This window comes from Schistocerca gregaria, chromosome 1 (genome assembly GCF_023897955.1).
Source record: "Schistocerca gregaria isolate iqSchGreg1 chromosome 1, iqSchGreg1.2, whole genome shotgun sequence".
Classification (NCBI taxonomy): domain Eukaryota; kingdom Metazoa; phylum Arthropoda; class Insecta; order Orthoptera; family Acrididae; genus Schistocerca; species Schistocerca gregaria.
Window position 1 is genome coordinate 1,053,781,443 of NC_064920.1, and position 15,968 is coordinate 1,053,797,410.

A 15,968-nucleotide genomic window follows, 5' to 3' on the forward strand; every position below is an offset into this window, starting at 1 on the left:
ACTCACATCGCTGAAGACGACACGTCTCCATTCGTCCCTCCATTCACGCCTGTCGCGACACCACTGGAGGCGGGCTGCACGATGTTGGGGCGTGAGCGGAAGACGGCCTAACGGTGTGCGGGACCGTAGCCCAGCTTCATGGAGACGGTTTCGAATGGTCCTCGCCGATATCCCAGGAGCAACAGTGTCCCTAATTTGCTGGGAAGTGGCGGTGCGGTCCTCTACGGCACTGCGTAGGATCCTACGGTCTTGGCGTGCATCCGTGCGTCGCTGCGGTCCGGTCCCAGGTCGACGGGCACGTGCACCTTCCGCCGATTACTGGCGACAACATCGATGTACTGTGGAGACCTCACGCCCTACGTGTTGAGCAATTCGGCGGTACGTCCACCCGGCCTCCCGCATGTCCACTATACGGCCTCGCTCAAAGTCCGTCAAGTGCACATACGGTTCACGTGCGTGTGATCATTGCTTGTACAGCCCTCTCGCAGTGTCCGGAGCAAGTATGGTGGGTCTGACACACCGGTGTCAATGTGTTCTTTTTTCCATTTCCAGGAGTATATATATATATATATATATATATATATATATATATATGTGTGTGTGTGTGTGTGTGTGTGTGTGTGGTTTTTGGCTAAGGTATAGCGGGCAACATGACGAATTTGCTTTGTTTGTTTGTAACTGAATTGTATGCTTTTTTCTGAGGCATTTGAAAGCATCATGTACGGAAGATACACCACGCACTCATATAACTGATTCGAGTCGATGGGCCATGAATTCATAAAATCTTCAGTGTGGATGCACAATACCGTTCGACCTCCAGCGGGAATTTAAAATTAGCGAACATTGAGGACGTGAATGGAGACTGCGAAGAGGTAGCGCTAGCAATGTGAGTCGGCCGGCGAACGTGCCGAGATAGTCCGTGCGTTTGCGATAAACACTGTGTCCGGATGGCGCAGTTGTTAACGCAAGTCCATAGTCAGCAGTAGATTGTGTGTTCGAGTTGCGGTTGGGCACACGTTTCCGTTCGTCGCCGCTGTTCCCGCATAAAGTCCCGTTACAGCTGATGTCATCAGCTTCTTCCCTTTCCTTTTATTCTCCCTCTTACACCTTCAATTTACATAATATATAACTCAGGTATGGTTCTTGTTTACACGTGCACTTAAAGCCTGTGTGTCTATGTTCTGCTATTGTAGCAACCAGATAACTTGCCCGTAAAGCTATTGAGTCATTCATATTGTATACGACTGTCGAAAAAGTGAAAATCGTTTATGGTTAATGTCGCCAAACTATTAGAGCAGCGCTGCGTTTGTATCCAGATAGTTCTAAGCATTCACGATCTATCTTTGTAAACATTAGAAAAAGAAAATTCTCGAACCTGGAAGAAGAGCAACTCTTGGCAGAAACCAAACTAACATTTTGGCAGCAGTAATACCAATGCAGATGTCACTAAGAGGCATCTTTGAAGTACGAGAGGGATATCAGAGTACTACACTGCATCGAATTTCATCCTCTTCACGTTTCGTTGTAGCGACGGCTTCATCGAAATGACTTCCACATTTGGTTACAGTGCGAAGTGCAATGTGATGCGCTTATTCATATAAAATTTTAAGGAAGAAGCATCGTTTACATCCCATGCGCAAGTCAGTCTTTGTACTATGCACTGCTCTCCTGTTTGAAAACCACGCTGACTCAAAGGAGTGGATAAAACGACGCTTTTGCTCTATCAACGTTACGTGCGTGTTTCTGAAGACCTGCATCATAGATCCCTGTTTTATTGAGCGGAATCTAAATTCTCTCATGTACCTCGAGTTCTCAAGACGTGCTGCTGCCACAGTTATCTGAAGACATTTCACTCGTCATAAGACAAGCAGTTTGGTACCAACATAATGGATGTCCCATTCCGCACATGTAATGACAGACCTGCTTGAGAGAACTTTTGGAGGGCATTGGAACGGTCGCTCAGAGAACGCAAAATGATCTTCGCCATCAAAAAACTTAACACATCTATACTTATATCTTCTATACTTTTAACTGTGGTGAAAACTAAAACAGGAGGTCTATTAGGAAACACCTACGACTGCGGAGGTATGAAATGCCGTATAGCACGGGCCTATGCTGCCGTTAAGTCGAGATGAAATTCAACTTGCAGCATTATTTTTCACAAAATCGTTTTATAGCTGTAGCAAGTGTTCGAGTGAACATTTTGAGCACTTGATATGAGAGCCGTGATAGTAAACGCAAGAAACTTACCTGAGTTATGTGTCTGCTTACATTTGAGTCATGATATAGAGAAACCGTATGTGTTTTGGCATTTTCTGTGTTATGTAGCCATTTTATGATTAAAATGAAGAGGAACTCCACATGTACAAAACATATAGGCTTTCTCAAAATTTTAAGTTTCTAGCACTGTTTACTATCAATTCTATTTGAAAAAGCTCCCTAGGCACTTTAATTTACTGTTTCGGTAACCACAAGCGGAGACCTGTTGTACATGTGAACAGATCGGTTTAAAAATGAAAAGTCCAGCTCTGAATTATGCTGTAAAAGCATCGAGTTAACAGTGCACAAGAGGCGTGCTGATAAACTCTTCGGGAAATTACATGCAGTTAAAGCGAAAACTGAAACATATTGTAACACTGCATTCCACTCGTCTGATTTTACGCAGAACCTATCATAGCCTCAGATATCAATACAAGGCGTGTTTTACTTGCGGCAGCTATCGGTAAATGTCTTTAACGCTCACAACAGATTGAGAGGAAGAGGCAGGTCTTACCTTTATACAAACGAAGAACATAAAAAGCCCACTGGTAGTCTGTTCATTTCATTTTGGTTTTATAAATGAAAATGTTGAACAACATGTTAAACAGTTTCACTTGTTCTCCGATTCTTTTAGAGGCCAAAATAAAATCCATGCCATGGTGAGATGATGTTTATTGCTGGTGGCAGTTGCAAGATTTCAGTTTATCACAACCTGCTTTCCAATATGTGGTTATAACACCACCCGCACCTTCCTTTCCAGATGGTACACTAAGTAAGAAATTCCCATGTTGCTAAGGGTTCGATATTAATTTGGGATAAGGCATCGAATCCGAAGTGAAAGTATTACCCGGAAGAAGCCATGTGCTGTCATAACTTGATCGTTGTTGTGAGATTTACTTTGCGCAATAACGATTAGAGATGGGCAAAACTGTTTTTCTCAGAGATCGTATCAGACCTGGTCATTTACTAGAATGAACTAGCTCCTTTTCCTGACTCGGCGCTTAACATTCACTCACAAAAATAAGTAAAAAGAAGGTACATTGCATTTTTTATTCATGTCTCTAAACCTGTCTTTAAATAATTTGACCTATTGTGAAAGAACATTTAAAGTGGAGTAATAATTTTATGTTATGTCCCTAGCAATTTTCAGATACAAAAGTTTTTGATTTCGTCTGCTGTAAAAATTATAAATATTACAACAAAATCCTAATTATTTTTATGAAGTAGACAAGTTTTAATAGTGGAGACTGATTCTTGTCATATTTTTATACCTTCATTGATAAAAAACATAAAAATTATTACAACTGTAGCTGAAGTGTGTCTGTAGTCATCATTTACAATCAGTATTACTATATATGTTCCCATAAAGGAAAAATTAATCAATGTTGTCGTTTGTAAATGAAATTTGACCCATTTTAGTTGATTTGAGTATCTTTCTCTTCTTTGTGCATGTCTGTCCTGTTTTTGAAAATATTCGTTCACAGGCCACAGATGTTGCTGGCATATACAATGCTTTTAGAACCAACTGATACAGCGCTGGCCAAAGCAAATTTTTTGTGTCACAGCAGGTTAAAGATGTGCTGTTTCTAGAGAAATATCCCTCTACTAAACGTTTGTCCAGTTCGAAGATTGCCACACTTTCTGGGTTGTGATTTGCTGGAAGCTGACTAATAGTTTCATTGGACTCCTCCCAGACTGAAGAAGTTTCGTCTGTCAGAGCGGTTGCAATGGCCTTCATGTGGCAGTTCTGAAATGTCTGAAAATCCTTACCTTTTAATTGGGGAGCCCAATAAAGTTGCCTGACTAATCAGTTCGTTGCTGAAGATAACCCCAACCCATTCTGATAAACCTTTAAGCAAATTATCAACCAATGATTCTGTTTTCTGAGGACATTATTTTTGTCTTCAAAAGATTTTAGTAGAAATTCCACAAATCTTGGCTAGATTTTCATTTTTAAAGCTAGAATGTTTTCTGTGAGGACACTTCTTTGGTTACATCATCGAAAATTGTCAAAATTTGTACAACCTGTTGCATTATCCCGCAGTCTGTGCATTTTAAGTTTAAGGTGATCGACGTCCCACATAAAATACCAAGGCAAGAAATTATTGGATCTTCATTTAAAGTAAATCTTCGCAACATTTCGTTAGCAGCGTTCCATCAGGTTGCGACATCTTGTTTCAATTTCAGTCGCTTTTTTTTAAAGTTGTTTTGCACTCCAGCAAGTTTGCTTAAGGCAAAGGGAGTCTCCTTAAGAAAAATAACAACTCATGTGATATCGTCAACAGTTTTCTGTACGGACTTTTGAATTGCATGTTCTGCAATGAAGTGTAAAGAATGTGCAAAGCGTGGGGTTCGTAGAGGCTTCAGAAGCATGGCAGTTAATTTCATATTTGATTTATTTTCTGTTGTTATGGAAGCAATTTTGAAACTGATATTTTATGGGGGATAACAGACTTTACCCAGTTCGAGATGTTTACTGCTGTGTGCCTGTCTCCGAATTGCGAGCACTCTAGAAGGTATGACTTAGTTCACTCCTTTCATGTGTGAAATGTGCACTGAGTGCTTAGAAACTAATGTTATTTACTCTCGTCCACGCATCGCATGAAATACAGACTATCTTTGCGGTGGTCAAATCATTTATAATTTTATCAGATAAATCGTGATACAGACTGGGAATTAGTTTGACAACGATTTGGTTAATAATAATTTGGGCAAAGAATATTATAATTAACCAAATCGTTGTCAAACTCACTAGTTCCCAGTCTGCAGCATAATTTATCTGATAAAATTAAAAATGATTTGACCACCGCAAATATAGTCTGTCTTTCATGTGATGCGTGGACGAGAGTAAGTAACATTAGTTTCTATGCACTTCGCACATGGACATGCACATGTACAGCTTTTAAAAGCGATAACTATGGAAAAGGATGGTATTCTCTGCAAATCGCTTTTAAAAGCTGTACGTGTAACCCCATACTTTTATTTAATGTTAACGCGTTTTTAATACAAAGAAATTACTTATTGTATCTTGTAAATGAAAAACAGTTGGGGGTGAAGGCATCACAAAAGGAACCTGACGACTCTGGTATTCTGGACACAGCCTGAGACTCAACTGGCCTTTCTGAGAGGATACCTTGACCCGAGGCAGAAGCAGACGTCAGTGACGACGGTTCACGAGAAATGATTTCTCAAATTTCTGCATCGATTGACGGCGATCTTTATCGGCTTTCTGACCCACATCATTCCAGAGATACTGTAGTATGCTTCGATTTTACATGTCTCTTCAGGTCTGATGATGAGCCAGAAGTCATGGCAATTATCTGCTGACAGTAGCGGCATTTTCCTTTTTCTTCCATTTTTGTGAAATGGTACCGAACATCGGTCGTAATTCTTCTAGGCGAAGGCAATGTGGATGACATATAATTGTGCAGTACTAGGATATTTAGTATTAACATTGCCATTTTAAATTCTAAAAGCTTGAAACGAGGACAAATATACATGCAGCACATTCTATAATCAGAAGTTATAGAGCAGAATGTAGAACGCTATAATCTACGAAACATAGACCTACAATCGTGAAGTTTGTATCATATGCGAAAAGGTCTGAAATAGTCACAGAGATGAAGAAACTCTCAAGAACAAGCCTGATAATATGCGAGGATTTCACTGCTGAAAGATAGAAAATTTGAGTAATGTGGTATCCCAATTTGGGCTACATAGCGCGTAAACAAGAGATGGCAGGATAATGATGCGTACAAAGGCTGAAGAAAAAAGCAGTGCAAATGAACTCTAAAGCCTGTGAGTTAGGAACTATGAACTTGTCTGCTCATGGAATTACTAGTTCTATCAGTGTGTCTGTATTGTTATTGTACAACATACTTGGCCATCAATTTCTGCTCATTTCGACGGACTTCGCCATATATTTCAGAATATTAACATCCATGTATTTCTTCTAATGAATGGCGACCCCTGGCTCAAGCCGAGCATGCTCTCCAGTTCTCTAAACGTAGACTCCACCGTCCTAAGACATCACAGCAGTAACAGATGAGCAGGTGGATTAGTGGCACACGAATTGTGACTTATTTCCGACGCTGCTACATGCATCCAATAATAATGAAGACAAACAAATCAAATATATGTTCATAAATATCAAATCCCTTAAGAAAATTTTCCTAATGTGCGGCCTCTACAGACCTCCGAAACTAGGCGGGATAACCTATTTCAAAACTGATGTTTCAAAATTTGGTTTTGACTTACAAGCGTACAAATAATGATAGGAATACCAACAAATATTTTGCCCCTTCACTGTGAAATTCAAGTGTGTAGTTTCTTCTACAGATGTAACACTATTTCATCTTGTAGCCTATAGTCAGGACCCATATTTGCCAGGAAATACACAAGCAAAGAAATTCGTACGTGGAATATCACTCATATCATCATATTCATGACTTAGTCTCTAAAATATGCAAGGAATAAACTGTGCCAACTTACGGAGACTAAGTGTATCAGCGTACCTGCACTTGCAGTGTAGGCACAAGAGATAATTTGGGAGACGACTTCCATACCGTTCCTGGACAATTCCATCGACTTACTACCAAACTAACTATTACACAGTAAATATGCTCCCCCAAAGACGGGAAGCCTGAAGGGAAATCCTGCACTTTGGCTAGTGGAAGAGCTAAAACAGTTCATGAATCTCGGAGGCACAGCACATCGAACTTACAACCTCCTAACCTTCAAAACAAAATTGATTACAAGCAGAAAGCATAGTCGGTCAACATGACAGAAACGATAACTAAAACATGCCAATACATTAATATAGAACATAGACCAGATGCTGTATGGAAAAGGGTTGTGTGATCTAGGGAAGGGTAGGCAAAGTAGAAACTGCAGCTGAGCCCGTTGTCCCAGCCAAGGAACTAAACCAGTACTTGGCTTTGGCGATAACCTTCATTCAATTTAAAACAAAAATAGATTTAATTATTTCACGGTGGTAAGTGAAAGTAGAAGCAAAATTTTTTTTTGAACTGTCAGTGCCACAGCAAAAGCCGTCAGCTCAGCATTTGCTGTACAGGGCGACGTCGCAGTCCAAATGATCAGACTTACTGTTGACCTACTTCTGCTTATAATAACTACTACTCCCCAGATCTTGAAGCTCTTGCCTGGACAACAGAGGAGAAACAATACGAGCACTGGAGATCCAATTGCTAAGAAGTGTAGCTGGGTACATTCTGTCGGATGGGAGAGTGAATGTATACATCAGAAAAGAACTGAGAGTGAAAAACTTAAATGAGCAGATTAAAGAACTCTGAAAAAATCGGGTGGATTATGTCATGACAATGGGAGGTGACAGATTACTAGAACTGGTGATAATTATTATCCAGTGGGCAGAAGATATTTAGGAAGATCGAGGAAAATAACAATTTCAACCAAGAGGGCGTATCAGGCAAATGCCTAACACATGCTGAGAGACGAAGAAGAGGTATTATATTCAAAATATTAGATTTTTTAAGAACCTGTGATTTTAATAAGTCTTGTAATTACAAAAACCTGCTCTGATGCAAGAGGACTCCTGATGGCATTAACCTGTTCATGTTGAATGAATAAATAAAAATTAAACGTAATATACAGGTTGCCGCACGATGAATGGTTATTATTCAGGGGTATGACAGGAACGATGATTCGAAGCAGAAAACTTTATGTCGACATCTGCCCTGTTGTGAATGGCCTCCGAGACAGAACATATGTAATGTACATTGTTACTTGCTTTCTTTATTGTTCAGTACAAAATTTGGAAGTTTGTGGTAAGGCTCTATCGGACCCTAGACTTACTCACTACTTAATCTAACTTAAACTAACTTACACTAACTTACCCTAACTACCACACACACACACACACACCCATGCCCGAGGAAGGACTCGAACCTCCGACGGGGGGAGCCGCGCTAACTGTGACTAGACGCCCTAGAACGCGCGGCTACCCTGCACGGCTTCAGTAGATTGTCTACAACGTTCCATAGTAATGTAGAAGTCGAGACGAATAATTTGATATAGGACACGTGGTCTGTCAAGTCAGGAAACTACCGCAAACTGGCTTACCTACACCTCAACGCATGCTTGTTACGCATGATCTTCCACATTCTCTCGCTCTCTCCACGCAACCTGTAAGTCCTTGAGAAAAAAAAGACGTTTTTAAAGGAAATTTAATGTAGCTTAATTTTGTATCACGACAAGTTTTCGCTGGAAGCTGCGGATTTCTTTTCATTCAAGAAAAACGCATAAAATTAACTTCACGTATGTTCCATCTCAGAAACTTTTTGAAATAGGGCATATGTCCATATTTAGTTTGCTACTTCAAATAGTCGTCCCTGTCATATCTATGAATATTGACCATTTCTCCGGAGACAACCTTTATACGTGGATTATCATGTATGTTAAAACAATTGTCTTATACACACCATTATATTTAGTATCCTATCCACCCAAAGTAATTAAATCTTGCATACAGGCTGCCAACACACAGACAAAAGCAACTATAAATGCAAGAGACATAGAAGAAGACTTAATAGAACACCTAACAACAACACTCACACGACAAAAAGCAGAAAAGCAACAACACAAGAAGAGGACGACTAGAACAAATCGAATAAGGATACAAAGAATAAAGAGTTGTACTCAAATGGAGAGGTGCTCAGTCAAGAAAGTGAGTTGCAAGCTGTATCACTGTGCTGAAAGCGCGGAGAAAAGTGACGCATCAAGTCTTGGTGTGGTCTGCTCCGTGCGATCTTGCCCATGAGAGCGGGGGGAGCAGTGAGCTACCTTGCAATCCGATCAGTAAGAGTGGTGAGGGAGTAATTAGCTAGTGAGTTACTTTGCAATCCCATCCCAGAGAATACTCGCCAGCAGTGAGTTTAGAGAGACGGCTTACGGTCCTATCGGTGAAGGTGTGAGGAGCGCTGAGCTATTCGGAGGGGAGTGATGCCTGGGTACTTTGCGATATGCTCCGACAGCAGCTTTTTGGCTCGCTGGTCACACATTCCGAGTGCAATGCCAAGTCAAAGAATAAGAAGTAACAAATCACTTAAAAGTATGTAAATGTTTATCGATCTTCTGAAATTTGAGACATTATTCTGAAATCAAGACCGGAAACATGGTGCTGGAAGTGTTTTCTGCCTTAGTGAAGCATTTTCTGCAAATTTGCCTCGGTTGCTGGGTGGTCAACGAGGCTGATTACGAGGTGAAGGGGCGCAGGTTCAATTCTTGGTTGCGTAGCAGATTTTTTTCCACTTTGAGATTGGGTGTTGTGTTATGCTTACTTTCATGTCATCGTAATTAGTATTACTAGTGGGATGGCTGACTTGGTACTGCCTGACAACCAATAAATTAGAAACGGAACTTTCTTTATTTTCTGACTTTGCTGATGAGAAAAGCTTCATGTTCTAATAAGGTATGCAACGTCACATGTGCACATGATCATAACACAGTTTTTGTAGCTTGGGGAACATGCGGGTTGGGGGCGCCGTTTGGCAGCCTAGTGCAGAATTTTCATCCCGCTTTTTACAGCCACCAGAGACGCATATTGAAATCAGATGAGCTTTCATTTTTTCCGAATCATCCATCGTCGACTCTCTAGAAAGATCTGGCTCTTTGAATCATTTCAGGAGCGGTCTGCCCATTTCCAATAACGACCGGCAGAAATAAAAAATGCACAAATATTATGGAAACTAGCTAGTGAAATATTGGCCCGAAATGATTAATTAATTTTGACTCCGAAAATTACTATAAATGAACGGTCGCCAGCTCATTCAGTGTGAGAGAAATAAATTAAAACTCTTGATTCTTAAATTAAATTACATTACTACTGTAGCATGTTGAAAGGCGTGAAGAGTCTCGCTTATTATCTAAACACAATGATCACCCACAAAAATTTCGGTCATGGACAAAAGCAAACTTGCTACTACTTCATGAAATTAATTACTAATTCTTTGCACTATCAGTTAAGTAACAACTAAACTGCGTTTCTCACTGTAATGCTAACTGGTGTTAAACTGTTTTGCATAAGGTAAACTTTTAGAAAAGAATAATTTTAATATTTAAATTGACTGTTCTACAATAATAACTTGTTTTTAAAATAATTACAAAGTTCGCTACTTTAACTTATTGTTACACAAATTACTCCTCATAATAAATTGTCTGAACATCTACTGTTGTTAAATTTATTGCTTTGTCAAATTACTTGTCAGTAATCAGCACTTAATTAGGACGCCCAAAGAACTAAATTTTTGTTACTTAACTTTTCACACAAAATAGTCTGAACATGACATATTGTTAACAATACTCTTTGTCAAATTATTTTCAATAAGCAGCACTTAATTAGCAAGTCCAAAAAAGGTAACTTTTTTGTTCACTTTCATTTAAACCATTAATGAGTTTGATAAATTTCACTCTTCTTATCATTCACTGTTCATTAATGACACTCTCGGTTTGTTATGGATACAGAGAGGATCCTATCAGGTAGTTGTTATTGAGGATTACACACCTTAACACACATGAGTTGCTAAGGTATTTGTTATTGAACGTTTAGCAACTAACAATGGCAAGCCTTTTACAATTGAAAATGATAAACAGGCCCGGTCTTGACTTCATAGTGGTCTGCCGATGCAGCGAGGTCCACTATACCACGACAGTGTACGGTCACAGACTCTTCCCCACAATTAACTTTGGGCCCCCAACTCTTTCTTAAACACTGGTTAACCTTGATGGTTTGGACTGTGACCAGTTACCTCACCACGGTATGACTGGCCATGCCGTACGTGGGACCTTGCAGTGAAACAAGCCTTGCGTCCCCTCGCAACAGAATTCCTCCTTTGCGCCCGACCCGCTCGCTTGCTACTAACCGACTCTCCTTACCACCTGACAGACACTGCCCGACTGAGCCGCACCCAGTGACAGTGCAACACTAACAGTAACCTCTCTGGTTTACATAACGATATTCCCTTACTTGGGCAGCGCGTCTAACACAATTCTTTACGTTCCCTTTCAGTGGTTATTTTGCAAATAGGAAATTATTAAAACATATACACATCACAATGATGTAGACAACATATTTATACACATCATTTAAATGTACATAGTTAATAAAGCAGGAAAAAAATTAGATATGGGCACCGACTTGTTCTTTGTGGGCATTGTGTTGTTGTGTTACGGGATAACTCTTGCGTTCGCTGTGATAAAGATTTCAGCATTAGAAAGGTGGATAGGGTATATTTTCTGTAAAGATATGCTTAATGAAGAACAGAATAGAGCAAAAATATGAAATTTAAACTGTAAATACAAAAAACGAGCGTGGTGCTAAATATTAAGGAACTGAAACAGCATTTTCGTGGAACACAAATCATGCAGTCCTGCTGTTCACATGAACGTTCTGGTGTTATCAAAGTTAGGCTATTCATTTATGGAGCAGGAGAGCACATACTCGACCTGGCTGATCCAGCTGTAACTCAACCAAGCTCTGTGAGTAACGCTTGTCAATTTCACGAGGCTATAAATGAGAAAAAGCGCATGACTTTAAAAAAATAAATAAATAAAATAAAATATCACAGAACACTAAAAGGGGAATTAGAAGTGAAAGAAAGTAAATGAGGAAATCCCAGGACCAAGAATTAAAGATGGTGTGCATTATCCAAAACACAATGCAGAAATATATAAAAATATCTCCAAAAGAACAGACACAAAGCGCATGAGAAAAATCCAATTCATGGGGCATTTAGAAATAATGGACTCAAACAGGTTGACACACAAAATCCATACATTTTTAAAGAATAAAACTACAAGACCGAACTGGTACAAGCAGACGGAAAAAGACCTGAGAGAATTAGGGTTTAAAAATCGACATGACAGAAATGAAATCAGAAAAATCACAAACACACGGGGTTTTTAGGAAGAAGAAAGAAAAACTAACCGACATACGTAGTCTGCGCAACGAAAACGAGCCCATTCGTTGCCTATGAAGGAATACTGGGTGAAAAGGAACGCCAACAGATTTTGATTATGCATGGTCCTAAGTAATCCATCCGCGAAGAAGAAAAATAAAATTAAAAAAAAAAAAACAAGAATCATCCAGAACTTCTACTTCGACGTATCCAATTTGGCAAGAAGTGTGAAAGAATTAACCATGTGTGGTGTATAATGCCAAAGAAAATGGAAAATAGACATAATTTGGTTGGTTTTTGCCCATATGGGCAATAAAGTAAGAGCTACAGGGTGACAGTTATTGAACTATGTGAAAATAACGTAAATTATTTGCAAACTACGACGTGCACACACTTTATTCGACATGTACAGCTCACTACAGATATGACACGTTCGATATGCCTGCCATAATTGGTGATGATGTGGCGCAGGCGAATAGCGGAATTCCTCATGACCCGCGGAAGAGTGGGGACGTCAGTGCTGTGGATGACCTCCTGAATGGCTGTTTTTAGCTTAGTGGTGGTTTCGGAGTTATTACTGTACACCTTGCCTTTAATATAGCCCCACAAAAAGGAGTCGCAAGTGTTCATGTCCGGTGAATATGGCGGCCCATCAAGCTGTGTTTTGCACGAACCACATCTTGTCGAAACCAGGGTCACTTTGGATAATGGGGATGAAATCATCTTCCAGAACCTTCACATATCGTCCGGTAGTGACCGTGCCCAGAAGGAACACCAGAGCGGTTATTCCGTGACTGGACACTGCGCACCACGCAGTCCTAGTCACCGTGTCAGACTCACCGTTCGATCACCAAATGCGGATTCTCAATAGCCCAATTGCACCAATTTTGCTTATTGACGGACCCATCCACATGAAAGAGGGCTTGAGAGCTTCGTCGCTAAACCACGCACCCGTAAGCATACTAATTTCCATTATGCCTCGCGGCCTACCGTACAGTTTGAACTCAAAACGCAAGCCGTTCAGACGTTATTACGATTTTATTTCATAAAGTTCACTAATTATTCCCCTGTAAGTAATGATTGTTGCTTATTTATTATGAAATATTGAGGCTGCGCACATGTTCGCAGCATACATTTTAACTTAATCACAGGAAAATGTATCAAGATTGTCTACAGTGCATTGACATTCTTCCCTCTTCACTGATTTTAACAAAAACTAAAAAGTAAAACGAGATTTCAGCGTAACTCTAAGACACAGAATGTTTTTTATATCTTCGGAAACTTTGAGTTTTTTCGCACACGTCATGTTTCTCAATATGCCCATTCGTTTGATATAAAAGGGCAGAAGTTTCTGGAATCTTTTCTCCTGACGGCGGACTGCTATGTAAGGTGTCAGGCAAATCCAACACCTTCCATGAAAACCCTGACATGATAAGCAAATCCAGTAGTATGTCACATAGCTCCAAATAAATCGTGACATTAAATTAACCAAAGTAATACGAGTAACGAGTGAGCAAATGGAATACCAAAGACTAAGACAAGAATGCCTAAATGCATGTCGTACCTTCCCTCCGTGAAGCAGACGCAGTTCCGACGGGAGAAACGAGAACAGAAGCCGAGAGCAGAACCGTGTTAAGCTAGAAGGCCCTACGATAAAGGACGGTCTGGACACCAACGTCGCCAGCTAACCACTAGGGCCACACAAGCCGCAAGTTTTAGTGTGAGACTTTTTCGCGTCTCTGTTTCGTCAAGGACCATCCCCCAGCCCAGGTTAAAACCTAGAGCCCTCCAAAAAAGCAGTATAGATCTTACGATAACACAAAAAGGGCCACTACCACCCGCAAGTTTTAGTGTGAGACTTTTTCGCGGTCTGTTACATTAGGACCACCCCCCAGCCCATGTTACAAGATAGAGCCCTCCAGAAGAACAGTATAGATCTTACGATAACGCTATATGGATCACACCAGCTGCAGGTTTTAGCGTCAGAATTTTTCGCGTCTCTGTTACGTTGCAAACTTTAAAAACATTGCCCCACCACGAAAAGTGTAACGTTTCTCATTGCATAGACATAGTTTTTGTAGGCGGAGCTTAAGGTTAACATTGAGACCCTGATTGGTCAGATGAAAACACTGCCAGATAGTTTTTTTAAAGCCAACTTCGGTAAATTGTAGTAAGGAGAAGTTAGGAGAGACTTGGTTCCGAGATGGCGAGCAGGATGGCTGCTGCGCCTTCCGACGTCCCCCTGACGTACACCGACAAGGTAATGAACGCACGAGATGCCGCATAACAGCGCATAAAGCTTCACTCAGAACTGCAGAAGTCTCATATGTTACACCCCCTTTTTTTGCATAATACTAGTGTCGATCGTCAATTAAAGCTCGTGGTGTTCACATTTGCCACTTGAATTAAAGATCTGAAACGCGATGATTTTTCTGTTATATAGTTATTGAGAAGCCACATCAGCCACTGTAATTTACGACAAATTAGATAAGTTATTAAAGATAATTGAGGGTCACTGTAGACCATTTTGATAGTTTTTCTCTTTTGTGAAACTTAATTTAAACCTAGATTATAGATGTGATAAGGCATAGGTCTTCCTTTGTTCCAATGTAGAACTTGGAAATCCATTCAGGGAATATTTGTTCACATTTTTGTTGGACGCAGTTGGTTTTTACCATCCTGTATTAAAACATTTCCTTTTATCAATAGTGCAATTTATAAACAATGTTTTGTGAGTAGAATGAAATTTCCAATGGTAAACTTAACTGCTTTTTCGACGTTATTTTACCAGCTAACTAAAAATAGGAAAGCCTTGAACCCCTTCCACTAAATTTAGTTAGTATTAAGATTCTTTTACAGGGAGTGCAGTGGAGCTGACGCTGAGATCATTATGTATTTGGTTATATCATCGCTAGTCTCACTGAACTCTTCTGAATTCTACATGTCATGTGTGGTCTGGCGTCTCGTTACCAGCGACAGGTCCCAGGTTCAAACTAGTCAATTCCCTAAAAAACACGCTCAGAGCGTCGTTGCGCGAAAGTGGTAGGGAGACACGATATAGAACAATCAGACACCACCATGAATGTTTAGAGCTATTTGCGGCTGTGATATCTTTTTACTATTCGGTCAAGTCCCACATAAGTTTCCTTAGAAGCTTCTTTCAAATGTCACAGAAGAAAGTATGTAGTTCCATTAGAAACAATCAAAGTTTGTATCATTATCCGGCGACAACAAATGATAAAATTTTGTGAAGGTCAGATAATTCACCATATTGCCAGATATAACTTGGCGAAAACAGCACCTCGATATATTTACTCATTCCAGAGATATTTGTGGCTGCCTGTATTAGATGCTCACCTGAACAACATACGTAAGTTTATGCATGAAAATTGGGCAAGTATATTTTCTGTCATAAGCGCGTTTTGCTCATAGGAACTGGTATCTGTTCAAATGCAGAAGAATAGGGAGATGAGGACAGTCGGAAGTGATTTCGGAAGGAAGTAATAGCGTTTGACGGCCTTGTCGTAAACCGACGTTGGTGGCAAACATTTATTTTGAATCTCACAACCACGTTGGAGGCGTCATGGGATTTGACGTCATTCGTTTAAGACACGCGGGCGGCTACGTGTGACGGGAGAGACAGCGACCTGGGACAAGTTGAGATTTTTCATATCTCTGTGGTTTGAGACAGTACAAAATGATTTCTATGTCAGGCTGAGGTGATAGATATGTTGACAATAGAGGAATGAGACCCTGGGTTGACTTTTGATCTACTTC